The following is a 13,548-nucleotide window of genomic DNA, read 5'->3' on the forward strand; positions in this document are numbered from 1 at the left end:
GCAAGCAGTTAAGAGTACTGTTTAAATCAGTATAGTTCATCTCCTTGGAATGAAAGGACACATTGAGAATACAAGGGTAGGTGTTCTTAAAGCAAGTCAGCGGTAGTACACATGGAAGGAATGAATAGTGAATGGGCAATCAGCTAGTAGGCAATAGTTGATGATGAAAGTCTGAGTAGAAAATAGTATTAGGTCTATTTTAAAAAATCAAATTTTGCATGAATTTTTAAAATGTGGTCTTTACAACGCAAAGAACAAGTTCATTAGAAAACTTAATATGAGTTGTTCTTTGATTTGGTTACTCTGGTATCTTTAAAAGAGTTCACCAAGATAAATAATGTATAAATCTTGGTTATCAATCCACAATAAAGGTCATCAACACAAGCCTGCAGATTTCTTTTTTACAGAGGATCATCCAAGACTTCTTTGATGAAACATTACAGCTCAGTCACAAAAGATGAGTAGGCAGGTCCAGCTTCATGGGTATGTGACCTGTGCACATTACACTGAATTCAGCAGGGCTCACACCTGCACACCTGGTTTAATTCTCTGCTGTAGCTCTCTTGAAATTCTTGATATTTTTTTGCACAGGAAGATATTTTTATATCTGAAAATTATCTAGCCCATCCTGAGAGTCACAGTAACTAAATAAAGCTGAGAAGGTAAAGAGGAATGGAATTCCAGGCAAAAAAGAAAATATGCAAAGATCATAAAGTGCTATATCATGTGGCTTCATAAAAAAAATTAAAATAACCTTGTATTCTTAGAGATCAAAAGGTAAAATTGTACTTGGCAAGGCCAGTGTAATGAAGGAAAAGTCCAATTTATTAAGTGCCTTTTAGGTCAAGTTACAGATTTTGTTTCAGTTCAAGTCTTCTAGGAAGAAGATGCCAAAACAGAATTGGAGGTGCAAGAGATGTACTACAGAAAATGCCTGTAAAAATTTATAGTCAGGAAGAGCCTTCAGACCCTAATGCAGAACTGAATGTTGGGGAAAACGAGTATTTTGCAGGAAGAGTGAAAGATTGCAGTGCAGCTCTAATAAAGTCTTATCTAGGCTGAAGGAGCCCCAGGGCAGGGATTGCCCATTAGAGAAGTCCTGTATTGGGTAAGAATGGTCCAACTCTAGTACCCTCATTATGCTTAGTCATTAGTCAGCAGTAGCTTGGGGAGAAAGTCACCTTGGTGGGATCCCTGGGGCAAATTCTGGCAGATGAATGCAGTCAGCTAATGCCAATCATCACAGCAGGTTCTCTTTTGAAAAGAGATCTGAATGCAGTTTCAGAGGTTTGCATTGGCCTTCCAGGTTTTGATCATTTCTACCCCATATGGGGGTTATTCTATAATCAAGTAAGTCTTTCCAATTAAATACTCAGGTACTGGCAAATTGACCAACTGGTGGATCCAGTCTAAGCTGAATTTTAGCTAGAAATCCATTTATTTCCTGGCCACCATACGTTCTCAAGTCTAGCAGGAGGCTATGATGATGCTCTATATCTCTATGTATCAACGTCAGCTAAGACCCTGGATCTAACTGTTTCTAAATGTTGGAATATTCCTCTTTCTCAGTGTTCAATTAACTAAGTAAATTGCCATAGGTTCTAATGAGGGAATCTCTGTAGTATGTCCTTGCTGTGGTGCTATGGGGTGCTTCTTATAAACCAAGGCATCTCTTTTGTCAGTGGTATATGGACCTTAAAATTGGATCAAGTATGGAGACCGATGAGGGAATTGTGACTTTAGGTTGGGGCAACTGTCCTCAACCTATTGCTTACACATTCTTGACTTTTTCTGATTGTAGATGTTAAACAGAATCCTGGGTGACTGCCCTTTTATTTGTCCCTAGAGATGCCATGTTACATTGACCTTTCCATAATCACCTGTGGGTCAAGATCTCTTGGCAAGTCACTGCAAAAACGGTGTATCCCTACCTCTTGGTGGTTAAGCACTGCCACTTGACATCTACTGCTTTCAGGTTTCATTATCCCTGTTCTGCCATTTAATAAGTCAAGTTCTAGTTTTGAGACTGCTTCTCCTACTGACATACTTAGCCTGCATATGAGAACAACCACTGAACTTAGTGCTGCTAGTAACCCTCTCACCAACATATTTTTGGTGACCTTGAGGTAAAGGCTGTGTTCTCTGGGTCTTCCTGTAGAACATAATCCCATGGTGTCTCTAGCAGCCTTATGTAATATAACTATTTCAACTTGCCCATATTCTTAAACCATTTTATGCTTTACTCTACTGTCTTACCTTGAAACCCAGGCATCTTACCTTTACTCAGTGTTAGTCTCCACTTTCTCTATTCTTCTACAAGCTACCCTAGCCCCAAATTTTCTCTATCCTGTGGGGACTTGCCAGGATATTAAAGCTTACGTCCCAAATAAATGCCTCCCAAGTCAGTTAATTCTTGCTCATACAATCTTATAATATTCCAGTTTACCTAAAAATTCAGTGATATCTTTAATACCTTAGCTCTCTTTACTGATACCTGTTTTCTCCTCTGTTGGTTGTACTGGATAGAGTCTAAGTCTTTCTCTCTCCTTTCCTCTCTTTTCTCTTATCACTGTTTGGGAGGAAGAAATTTTCCTCTACCCATCTAGCTTTTTCTGGATGGTCTAAGAATTAAATTGACATGAGACAGATTAACAGGAGAAAATCGAACAAAAGATTAACAACATATATACACGAGAGAGACCCAGAAAAACTAAGTAACTTGCCAAAATGGCTGAAGCCCTCACCTTAAATTCCATCCTCAGCTAAAAACAGAAGAGGTTGTTGAGGGTGGGGAGTGACAGTTATGGAGATCACCAGGAAAATATAGCAAACAAAGTCATTATACAGATTTAAGTCATTACCTTCTCCATTGAAACAATTTCTTGAGGTCTGATAATTCTCCTCTTCCTGGTACAGAAGGAAGACACACATACAAATGGAAATTTCCCTTATAAATGTAAATGTTTTTTACAAAAGGGTAATTCCTACTTGGTTTTCAGAGTTTTTTTCCCATGTCTGCTGTTTCTTAAAAAAAAAATCAGCCTTAAAAAAGAAGTATGCCAAAGAGACATGGGTGGCAAATTCTGCTCCCCTACATTGCTCTTATTTATTCTGTCATTGATTTATTAAAAACAATAAATCACAATCTTTAAGAGTACAGAAATTGTTGGGCTGATCTATCAGCTAAAAGCCATCCTCTGCCCCTTTAGATTTACTAGGTGGAAATCAGACCCATTCCAACCACTATGTGAAACCAAGCAGGAGCCTTTGGGGCCCTCCCAGGTACAAACCCTTCTTGTGTTCCCATTTCTTGTTTTTAGAAAAAAGGCTTCAGCCTCCTAGACCTTCCCTGAGTACCAAAGGGCAGATTCTAACAGTTGCTAATCAGGGAAGTAATAAGGGAATGCAGAAACAAAGGAGGAGAAATCAAGAAACAATAGTGCATCTATTAAAGCAGGATCCTGGTTCCTCCTCAAGGGATATATATATATATATATATATATATATATATATATATATATATAAAACAAAATCTTTGAGTTCTTCTGGAGGAACTAAGGAGGAACTAAGGCCCTACCAGGTGGGAGACAGTAACTTCAGGCTGAGCACAAGATTCCTGGAACAGGGCCCTGCTACCTCACCACCAACCAATCAGAAGAAAGTCACCCACCCTGCAGCCTTCACCCCAAATTTTGCCTATTAAAAACTTCTCCCTGAAAACCACTGGAGAGTTTGGGGGTTTTGAGCATAAGCCACCCATTCTCCTTGCTTGGCCCTGAAATAAAACTTTCTCTGCTCCAAACTCCAACATTTTAGTTTGTTTGGCCTCACTATGCATTGGGCACAGGGACACATATTAAACTCTTTAGTAGCCTTTTTTTGTTCTTATATATTGCTTTGAGATAAGGAAGCAAGGAATTTACCTTTCTCTTTTGGGTGGGGGCAGGGAGTAGAAATCACAGCAATGTGGCAACTCTCTTTAAATAAATCTTCCTCTTCAAATCCTCTCTAATCTTCAACTCCAGACCCTTTCATAATATCTATGTGTTTGAGGGCTTTTAAGAGTCACCTAAGCTCTTCACTAACACTTGATTTTCAAATGTTACTACTTGGTTAGAACCTCACTTCAGGTTATCATATGGATTATATCTTTGTGTTTTGAGATACTTCAAATTTAACATCCAGTTACAATTACATAGAGTGATTTTAGCACTCTGAGTTAAGTGACAGACTGCAGTGAATGTGAGGTCAAAAATGGAGAAAGTAAGAGTAACATATTCTGTTAAGAGTTCTATTTCTCAAAGTGGGTGGATAGAAGAGTATCTGGAGGTGTGGTGGAGTTATTCCAGGGAGATTGATTTATTTTGCTTCATTTTAAAAAGGTAAATAATTCAAGCATGTTAAAAGGTTTTGAAAAGGAGCAAATAAAAAAGGAAGAGATTGATGTTAAAAAGAGGAGATAGGGGCTTCCCTGGTGGCGCAGGGGTTGAGAATCTGCCTGCTAATGCAGGGGACACGGGTTCGAGCCCTGGTCTGGGAAGATCCCACATGCCGCAGAGCGGCTAGGCCCGTGAGCCACAATTGCTGAGCCTGCGCGTCTGGAGCCTGTGCCCCGCAACAAGAGAGGCTGCGATAGTGAGAGGCCCGCGCACCGCGATGAAGAGTGGCCCCCGCTTGCCACAACTAGAGAAAGCCCTCACACAGAAATGAAGACCAAACACAGCCATAAATAAACAAACAAATAAATAAATAAATAAAAATTTAAAAAAAAGAGGAGATAATGGATAGTCCATAGTCCTTGCAAATGTAGAGGAACACTAATTGAGGGATGAGCTTTAGAAATAAAAATATAAGGAGAAAAAAAAGAAGAAGACAGATCTTGTATAGATAAAGCAAGTAGGCAGGATTGGTGATTGTTCCTCTTTGATTTCTTCACCCTTCTCTCTATAAAGTAGAAGCTGAGAGCATCTCAAGTGAGCGAGAAATAATTTTGAGGAGAAGTTGAAATACGCCTACCCCCTAGAGTTTGGGAATACATATGAACTACTTGATGCATTCTTCTCTTGGGGGTGGGCAATGAATACTGGAAGTTGCCTGGAGCCATCAGGTACTATAATGAGACAGGAAGGGGGAAGGGCACAGCCTTTAAAAGAATGACATAGCCCAAGGACATGACATAAACTGATTAGAACCAACTAGGTCCAAGATGGCAGACCAGTCGACTTCTACTAGACCTTGAGCCTCAGTTTATGCTCATTGTAACACATCAGCATGGTAAATGACACACCCACAGGCACCATGACAGTTCCAAGGCCAACCATAAAAGGTCAAAAAGTGGGTGGTGGCCCAATTCCTGGAAATCCCCACCCCTTCCCCAAAATAGTTGGAATAATCCTCCCACTCATTAGCCTATGAAATTAACCACCCCTATAAAATATGACAACCCCATACCCTCGCACCTCTCTCGCCTTCCAAGATGGTCCACACTCTGTGGAGTGTTTCTCTCTAAATAAATCCACTTCTTACCTATCACTGTTTCTCTCACTGAATTCTTCCTGTGACGAGACATCAAGAACCTGAGCTTCGTTAAGTCCTGAGACCAGGTGTGTGATCTCAATTAAAAGATTGTGGGTTCAAGTCCCAATCTGAGGTGCATGGTTTCAATAAAAGCAAATGTGAATCCCTGAAAATGTGTCAGGAGTCGAGGAAAGATTTCAGGGAAGGAAAGGAATACAGTGTATTGAATGAGCTTAGCAGAAACGGCAGCCCATAATTTTCTGAACTGGGCAAATTCAGTGTCAAATTTAGGGCCTACGGGAGCCCAGTCTGCTGTTTTTCTGACCCTTCCTGCATCAGCTGGGACATGGGCCAGCCCGAGAACCTGAAAAATTCCACAGCTGCATGACCCAACATCTACCAGAATCTTGCCCTGTTAATGAGCCAAGGAGGGAGAGGATAGGAGAACAATTTACCCCAGAGAGCATCTGCTGGATCAGAGGGAAAAACTGGCTTTGAAAATCTGGGATAAAAGATTAGCTGATATATTTGCACATAAATAGTTTTGAACATGTGCTGCCACCAGACCCTCACACCAAGGATTTTAAGGAGGTATTTATAATTATTAAACCAGATACTAAAGAGAAGGTTCAAGTATGGATATTTTTCCCATGAACACATTTAAACTCTTTGTACATGTTGTGGATTAAATTGTGTCCCTTCAAAAAAATATGTTGAAGTCCTAACCCCTGGTACCTGTGAATATAACCTTATTTGGAAATAGGGCCTTGTATATGTGATCAAGTTAAAATGAGGTCATACTGAATTAGAGTGGGCTTCTAATACAATGACCGATGGGTATCCTTATGAGAACTAGGTTCCTACCCTCTCATAGGAACTGGGAGATAGAGGGCATGGTTTTCCTTTATCAGTACAGGGGTGGTCCTTGAGAAAGATACTCCTGGGTTGTAAAACTGACAAGAAGCTTTTAAAAAGATTTGCATATCAAAGAAGCAGAGAAAGAAATTAGTTACAAGTTCCCAAAAGGGAATGCTCTAAGAAAAAGAAAGTTATGGGCCTAAAGGCAGGTCAGCTTCCAGAAACAACTTCCCTTCCACACCTTGTTTTTAGACTTCTAGCCTCCCAAACTGCAAGCCAATATATTTCTGTTGTTTTAAGCCACCTATTTTGTGGTAACTTGTTACAGCAGCCCTAGTAATTTAATAGAGTAAATAATGCTCTGCAAATGAAGACACCTCTGGGATGGTGGTGGTGGTGTATTGTCACTCTAAGTTCCAAGAAGAAACACAAAATCTGAGCAATAATAACATCCTCCCAAGAAAAAGCAGAGTTATGAAGGGGTAAAATGAGACATTATTTCGGGGATTAAAATCATCTCTAAATTTAAATATGCTGAATAGTTACGTATGAATTCTGCTATAACTTTAAGCATCCTTCTTCCTTAGAATGCTCGTGTGTCAATCCTTCCCTACAAGGCATGAGGAAATTAACTCTTACGTAGCTCTTTCCCAAGATATTACTTAACAAATATTTGTTCAATGAATGAATGTAAGCATTAAGACAGTCAATCACCAAAATCCAAGGCTACCCTTTCTTCATCTTCCAAAACTCAAACAACTAATCAGTAACTAAGGTTTGCTGCTTTTACTTTCTATGTATCAGTAAATTCCAATCTGCCTTCTCCATCTGCTTGTCCATAGTTTTAATTCAGAGACCATTCATCTTGCTTCCACACTATTTGTACAATGTTCTTGGCTCTAGTTTTTATTCCTCCAATTCATTCATTACAGTGCTTCCAGTTATTCATCCAAAATAAAAGTATGATTATTTTATTCTCTTGATTAATACATTTCATCCTTCCACCCTATCAGCTATAGTGTGAATCCAGAAGCTCATCTCTTATATGCTGTAAATACTCCACAATCCAGGGAAGTCTCAGAACCTTTTCAATTCTATTCCCCTTATCTGGATTGCCCACTTTCACTTTCTCTACCCAATGAACACATATTTATTATCCAAAAGTCAAAGTTTAAACATCATTTTCTCTGTGAAGCTTGCCTGACATCACCTCATTAATATGTCTTTTGCATGCATCTATCATATCCTTGCCATATTTTAATTATTTTGTCAAAAGATTGTCTCCCCTACTTAGGTGATGTCTTACTTATTTTTGTATAACTCCCACCTCCTCAGGCCCTGGCCTGAAGCAGCTGTTTAAATGGATGCTGGTATAATAATTAATTAACAAATTAACTTATTTAATTCATTAAAAATGCAAATAGATCTACTGAGATTAATAATAGATAATACAATATTAAAAATGAAGAACTAGAGGTCTATGACAAAGTGATTCAAGATCGTGGAGTTGTATGAAATATTTTAAGTAAATCTGATGTGCATTTACCAGCCTATATAAGATCTTAGGGTTGTATTTACAGATAAGGATGTAGCATAATTTTAAACAATAAATTATCCAGAGAGATATCATATAGTACTCAAAAATGAATTCTCATCAACTTTATTTTATTTTATTTTTTTGGCCACACCACACAGCAAGTGGGATCTTCATTCCCCACCCAGGGATCGAGCCCACAACCACTCACTGGAAGCACAGAGTCCTACACACTGGGCTGCCAGGGAAGTCCCTTTTCATTAACTTTAGACTCTAGCATCTCTCTCTCTCTGTTATTTTCAGCTACCTAGAAGTCAATGTATTCTTTGCATTCTTAAATACACAGCTACCTTTTATACTGTTTAAGAAGTCCCAAATGTTTCTAACGATAAATATATTAATTTTTCATCAAAATTTTCCTGTTTAAGTTAAATATATAAAGAAAAAAAATAAAGATAAAATTTACTAAAATAAAGTTGGATATATTAAGATTTTTTAACATGTTGACTATACAAAATCCCTGGAGAATAAAATTTAGCAAGAATTATTATTATTATTTTTTTAATCACTACGCAGGGATTTATACACTGCCTAGAAGATGATGACCACTTTGGGCTTCTCAAACAATGCAAGTCTTTTTAGCCACACATGTAAAATACCACAAAATTCACTATGATATAAAGCTAAAGTTAAACCTCACTTGAAAGAACTCAAAGTGTAAAATAATTGCACTAGAAGATTTGACAGGTATAATATAAAATACTTAGGACAATAATTTAAGTACCTGTGATAGTTATCATTCACTAACTACAACTAATTAACTTGACAATTATAAATTATTTCTATCCTTACATTAAAATTAGTCTTCTGAATAAGAATCACATGCATTCATCATTCTTCGGATTAGATTGAATTAGCTTACCTTTCTTGTAGCATAATAGAGAGAGTGTTGACTACAGCATCAGACAAATCTGGATGACTCCTGCCTGCATCATGTAAAAGCAGTGTACCCTGAGGTCATGTTGCTTACATTTTTTGAGGTTCAGAGATTTTCCGATATGTCCTATCAAGAGAAATTTTGTATCTGATTAAACAAAATGCCATTATTTAACATGTAAACTCCATCCCCTCCAAAATAATGCTAAATGTTGATTGTTTAAAGAGCCACCATTGTGCACTAAAATAACATAGGTGGATAAATTACATAAAATTAAATATGTAATTTTAGTACACAAATATTGTGTACCATTATATATATATGGGATATGTAGGATCATGCTTGTGTGAATGTGGGTGTATATGAATATGCATGCATGTGAATATGTGTACCAAAATCCAGAGTGAGAAAATATACTTAGCATCAAAAATAATAACATTCCTCTAGTTGGGAAAAATATTTTAGTGTTGCTTAAATTTACTGTCACCTGAATGATGTTCTCCTAATGGATGATGTTTTTCTTTTATTTTTTATTCTTTAATTTACTTCAGCTAAACCACTGGTCTTATCCCATGGTAGCAGAGGACCACTCTGGTACATTTTCCTGTCCCTCTTCCACAGAGAAGGCCCTTCTTCTGGACATTCTAAGATATAGGGAGACAATACATAAAACAAAGGCCTGCATGGCTTCTCTTTGCATTTGACTAACTGAGATGCAATGGAAGGCAATTAAAATTATTGGTTGTGCAGAACGTTAACCTGTTTTTCACCACTGAGAACGATGTTGGCGGTGGGTTTGTTATATATGGCCTTTATCATGTTGAGGTAAGTTCCCTCTATGCCTACTTTCAGGAGGGTTTTTATCATAAATGGGTGTTGTATTTTGTCAAAAGCTTTTTCTGTATCTATTGAGATGATCATATGGTTTTTATCCTTCAATTTGTTAATATGGTATATCACATTGATTGATTTCCGTATATTGAAGAATCCTTGCATTCCTGGGATAAACCACACTTGATCATGGTGTATAACCCTTTTAATGTGCTGTTGGATTCTGTTTGCTAGTATTTTGTTGAGGATTTTTTTATTTTACTCTCCTCCGTCTTTTTTTTATTTATTTTATTTATATTTATTTTTGGCTGTGTTTGGTCTCCATTGCTGCATGCGGGCTTTCTCTAGTGGCGGAGAGCAGGGGCTACTCTTCGTTGCTGTGCACGGGCTTCTCACTGCGATGGCTTCTCTTGTTGCAGAGCACGGGCTCTAGGCAAGCGGGCTTCACGGGCTTCTCACTGCGATGGCTTCTCTTGTTGCAGAGCACGGGCTCTAGGCAAGCGGGCTTCAGTAGTTGTGGCTCGCAGGCTCTAGAGCGCAGGCTCAGTAGTTGTGGCACACGGGCTTAGTTGCTCCGCAGCATGTGGGATTTTCCCTGACCAGGGCTCGAACCTGTGTCCCCTGCATTGGCAGACAGATTCTTAACCACTGTACCACCAGGGAAGCCCCTGTTGAGGATTTTTGCATCTATATTCACCAGTGATATTGGCTTGTAGTTTTCTTTTTTTGTGACATCTTTTCTGGTTTTGGTATCAGGGTGATGGTAGATCACCCTGATAGAATGAGTTTGGGAGTGTTCCTCCCTCTGCTATATTTTGGAAGAGTTTGAGAAGGATAGGTGTCAACTCTTCTCTCAATGTTTGGTAGAATTCGCCTGTGAAGACGTCTGGTCCTGGGCTTTTGCTTGTTGGAAGATTTTTCATCACACTCTCAATTTCAGTGCTTGTGATTGGTCTGTTTATATTTTCTATTTCTTCCTGGTTCAGTCTTGGAAGGTTGTGCTTTTCTAAGAATTTGTCCATTTCTTTCAGGTTGTCCAATTTATTGGCATATAGTTGCTTGCAGTAATCTTTCATGATCCTTTGCATTTCTGCAGTGTCAGTTGTTACTTCTCCTTTTTCATTTCTAATTCTGTTGATTTGAGTCTTCTCCCTTTTTTTCTTGATGAGTCTGGCAAATGGTTTATCAATTTTGTTTATCTTTTCAAAGAACCAGCTTTAAGTTTTATTGATCTTTGCTATTGTTTCCTTCATTTCTTTTTCATTTATTTCTGATCTGATCTTTATGATTTCTTTCCTTCTGCTAACTTTGGGTTTTTGTTCTTCTTTCTCTAATTGCTTTAGGTGTAAGGTTAGGTTGTTTATTTGAGATTTTTCTTGTTTCTTGAGGTAGGATTGTATTGCTATAAACTTCCCTCTCAATGGTGAAAAGCTGAAACTATTTCCACTAAGATCAGGAACAAGACAAGGTTGCTCATTCTCACCACTATTATTCAACATAGTTTTGGAAGTTTTAGCCACAGCAATCAGAGAAGAAAAAGAAATAAAAGGAATCCAAATCAGAAAAGAAGTAAAACTGTCACTGTTTGCAGATGACATGATACTATACGTAGAGAATCCTAAAGATGCTACCAGAAAACTACAAGAGCTAACCAGTGAATTTGGTAAAGTTGCAGGATACAAAGTTAATGCACAGAAATCTCTTGCATTCCTATACACTAATGATGAAAATTCTGAAAGAGAAATTAAGGAAACACTCCCATTTGCCATTGCAACAAAAAGAATAAAATACCTTGTAATAAACCTACCTAAGGAGACAAAAGACCTGTATGCAGAAAACTATAAGACACTGATGAAAGAAATTAAAGATGATACAAACAGATGGAGAGATATACCATGTTCTTGGATTGGAAGACTCAACATCGGGAAAATGAATATACTACCCAAAGCTATCTACAGATTCAATGCAATCCCTATCAAACTACCAATGGCATTTTTCACAGAAATAAAACAATAAATTTCACAATTTGTATGGAAACACAAAAGATCCCGAATAGCCAAAGCAACCTTGAGAAAGAAAAACAGAGCTGGAGGACTCAGGCTCCCTGACTTCAAACTATACCACAAAACAACACTAATCAAGACAGCATGGTACCGGCACAAAAACAGAAATATAGATCAATGGAACAGGATAGACAGCCCAGTGATAAACCCATGCACATATGGTCACCTTATCTTTGATAAAGCAAGCAAGCATATACAGTGGAGAAAAGACAGCCTCTTCAATAAGTGGTGCTGGGAAAACTGGACAGCTACATGTAAAAGAATGAATTTAGAACACTCCCTAACACCATACACAAAAATAAACTCAAAATGGATTAAAGACCTAAATGTAAGGCCACACACTATCAAACTCTTAGAGGAAAACATAGGCAGAACACTCTATGACATGAATCACAGCAAGATCCTTTTTGACCCACTTCCTAGACAAATGGAAATAAAAACAAAAGTAAACAAATAGGGCCTAAAGAAACTTAAAAGCTTTTGCACAGCAAAGGAAACCATAAACAAGACAAAAAGACAACAGAATGGGAGAAAATATTTGCAAACAAAGCAACTGACAAAGGATTAGTCTGCAAATTATGCAATCAGCTCATGCAGCTCAATATCAAAAAAACAAATAACCCAATCCAAAAATGGGCAGAAGACCTAAATAGACATTTCTCCAAGGAAGGTATACAGATTGCCAACAAACACATGAAAGGATGCTCAATATCAGTAATCATTAGAGAAATGCAAATCAAAACTACAATGAGGTATCACTTCACACTGGTCAGAATGGCCATCATCAAAAAATCTACAAACAATAAATGCTGGAGAGGGTGTGGAGAAAAGGGAACCCTCTTGCACTGTTGGTGGGGATGTAAATTGATGCAGCCACTATGGAGAACAGTATGGAGGTTCCTTAAAAAACTAAAAATAGAATTACCATATGACCAGCAATCCCACTACTGGGGATATACTCTGAGCAAACCATAATTCAAAAAGAGTCATGTACCACAATGTTCATTGCAGCACTATTTACAATAGGCAGGACATGGAAGCAACCTAAGTGTCCATCGACAGGTGAATGGATAAAGAATATGTGGCATATATATACAATGGAATATTACTCAGCCATAAAAAGAAATGAAACTGAGTTATTTATAGTGAGTTGGATGGACCTAGACTCTGTCATACAGAGTGAAGTAAGTTAGATACAGAAAGACAAATACCGCATGCTAACACATATATACGGAATCTAAAAAAAAAGAAAGGTTCTGAAGAACCTAGGGGCAGGACAGGAATAAAGACGCAGATGTAGTGAATGGACTTAAGGACACGGGGATGGGGAAGGGTTGGCTGGGACGAGGTGAGAGAGTGGCATTGACATATATACTACCAAATGTGAAATAGATAGCTAGTGGGAAGCAGCCGCATAGCACAGAAGATCAGCTCAGTGCTTGTAACCACCTAGAGGGGTGGAATAGGTAGGGTGGGAGGGACACGCAAGAGGGAGGGGTTATGGGGAGATATGTATATGTATAGCTGATTCACTTTATTATACAGCAGAAACTAACACAATATTGTAAAGCAATTGTACTCCAATAAAGATGTTAAAAAAAAAGGATAAAAAAAAAGAACATTAACCTGCTTTCTGTATGAGTTTTGAAATTAAATTGGTTCTAAGTTATTTCTGAGGTTAAAGAGGAAAAATATTGTCTGCAGGATGTATAGTGGCCTTGTGAATAGCTTTATGGATGACTGTGATATATTGAGGTCATATACTGTGTCTAATGTTGGCCATTATGCTTTTGGGAAATTTTTTGTAA

Source organism: Balaenoptera musculus, chromosome 10, assembly GCF_009873245.2.
Source record: "Balaenoptera musculus isolate JJ_BM4_2016_0621 chromosome 10, mBalMus1.pri.v3, whole genome shotgun sequence".
Taxonomy (NCBI): Eukaryota; Metazoa; Chordata; class Mammalia; order Artiodactyla; family Balaenopteridae; genus Balaenoptera; species Balaenoptera musculus.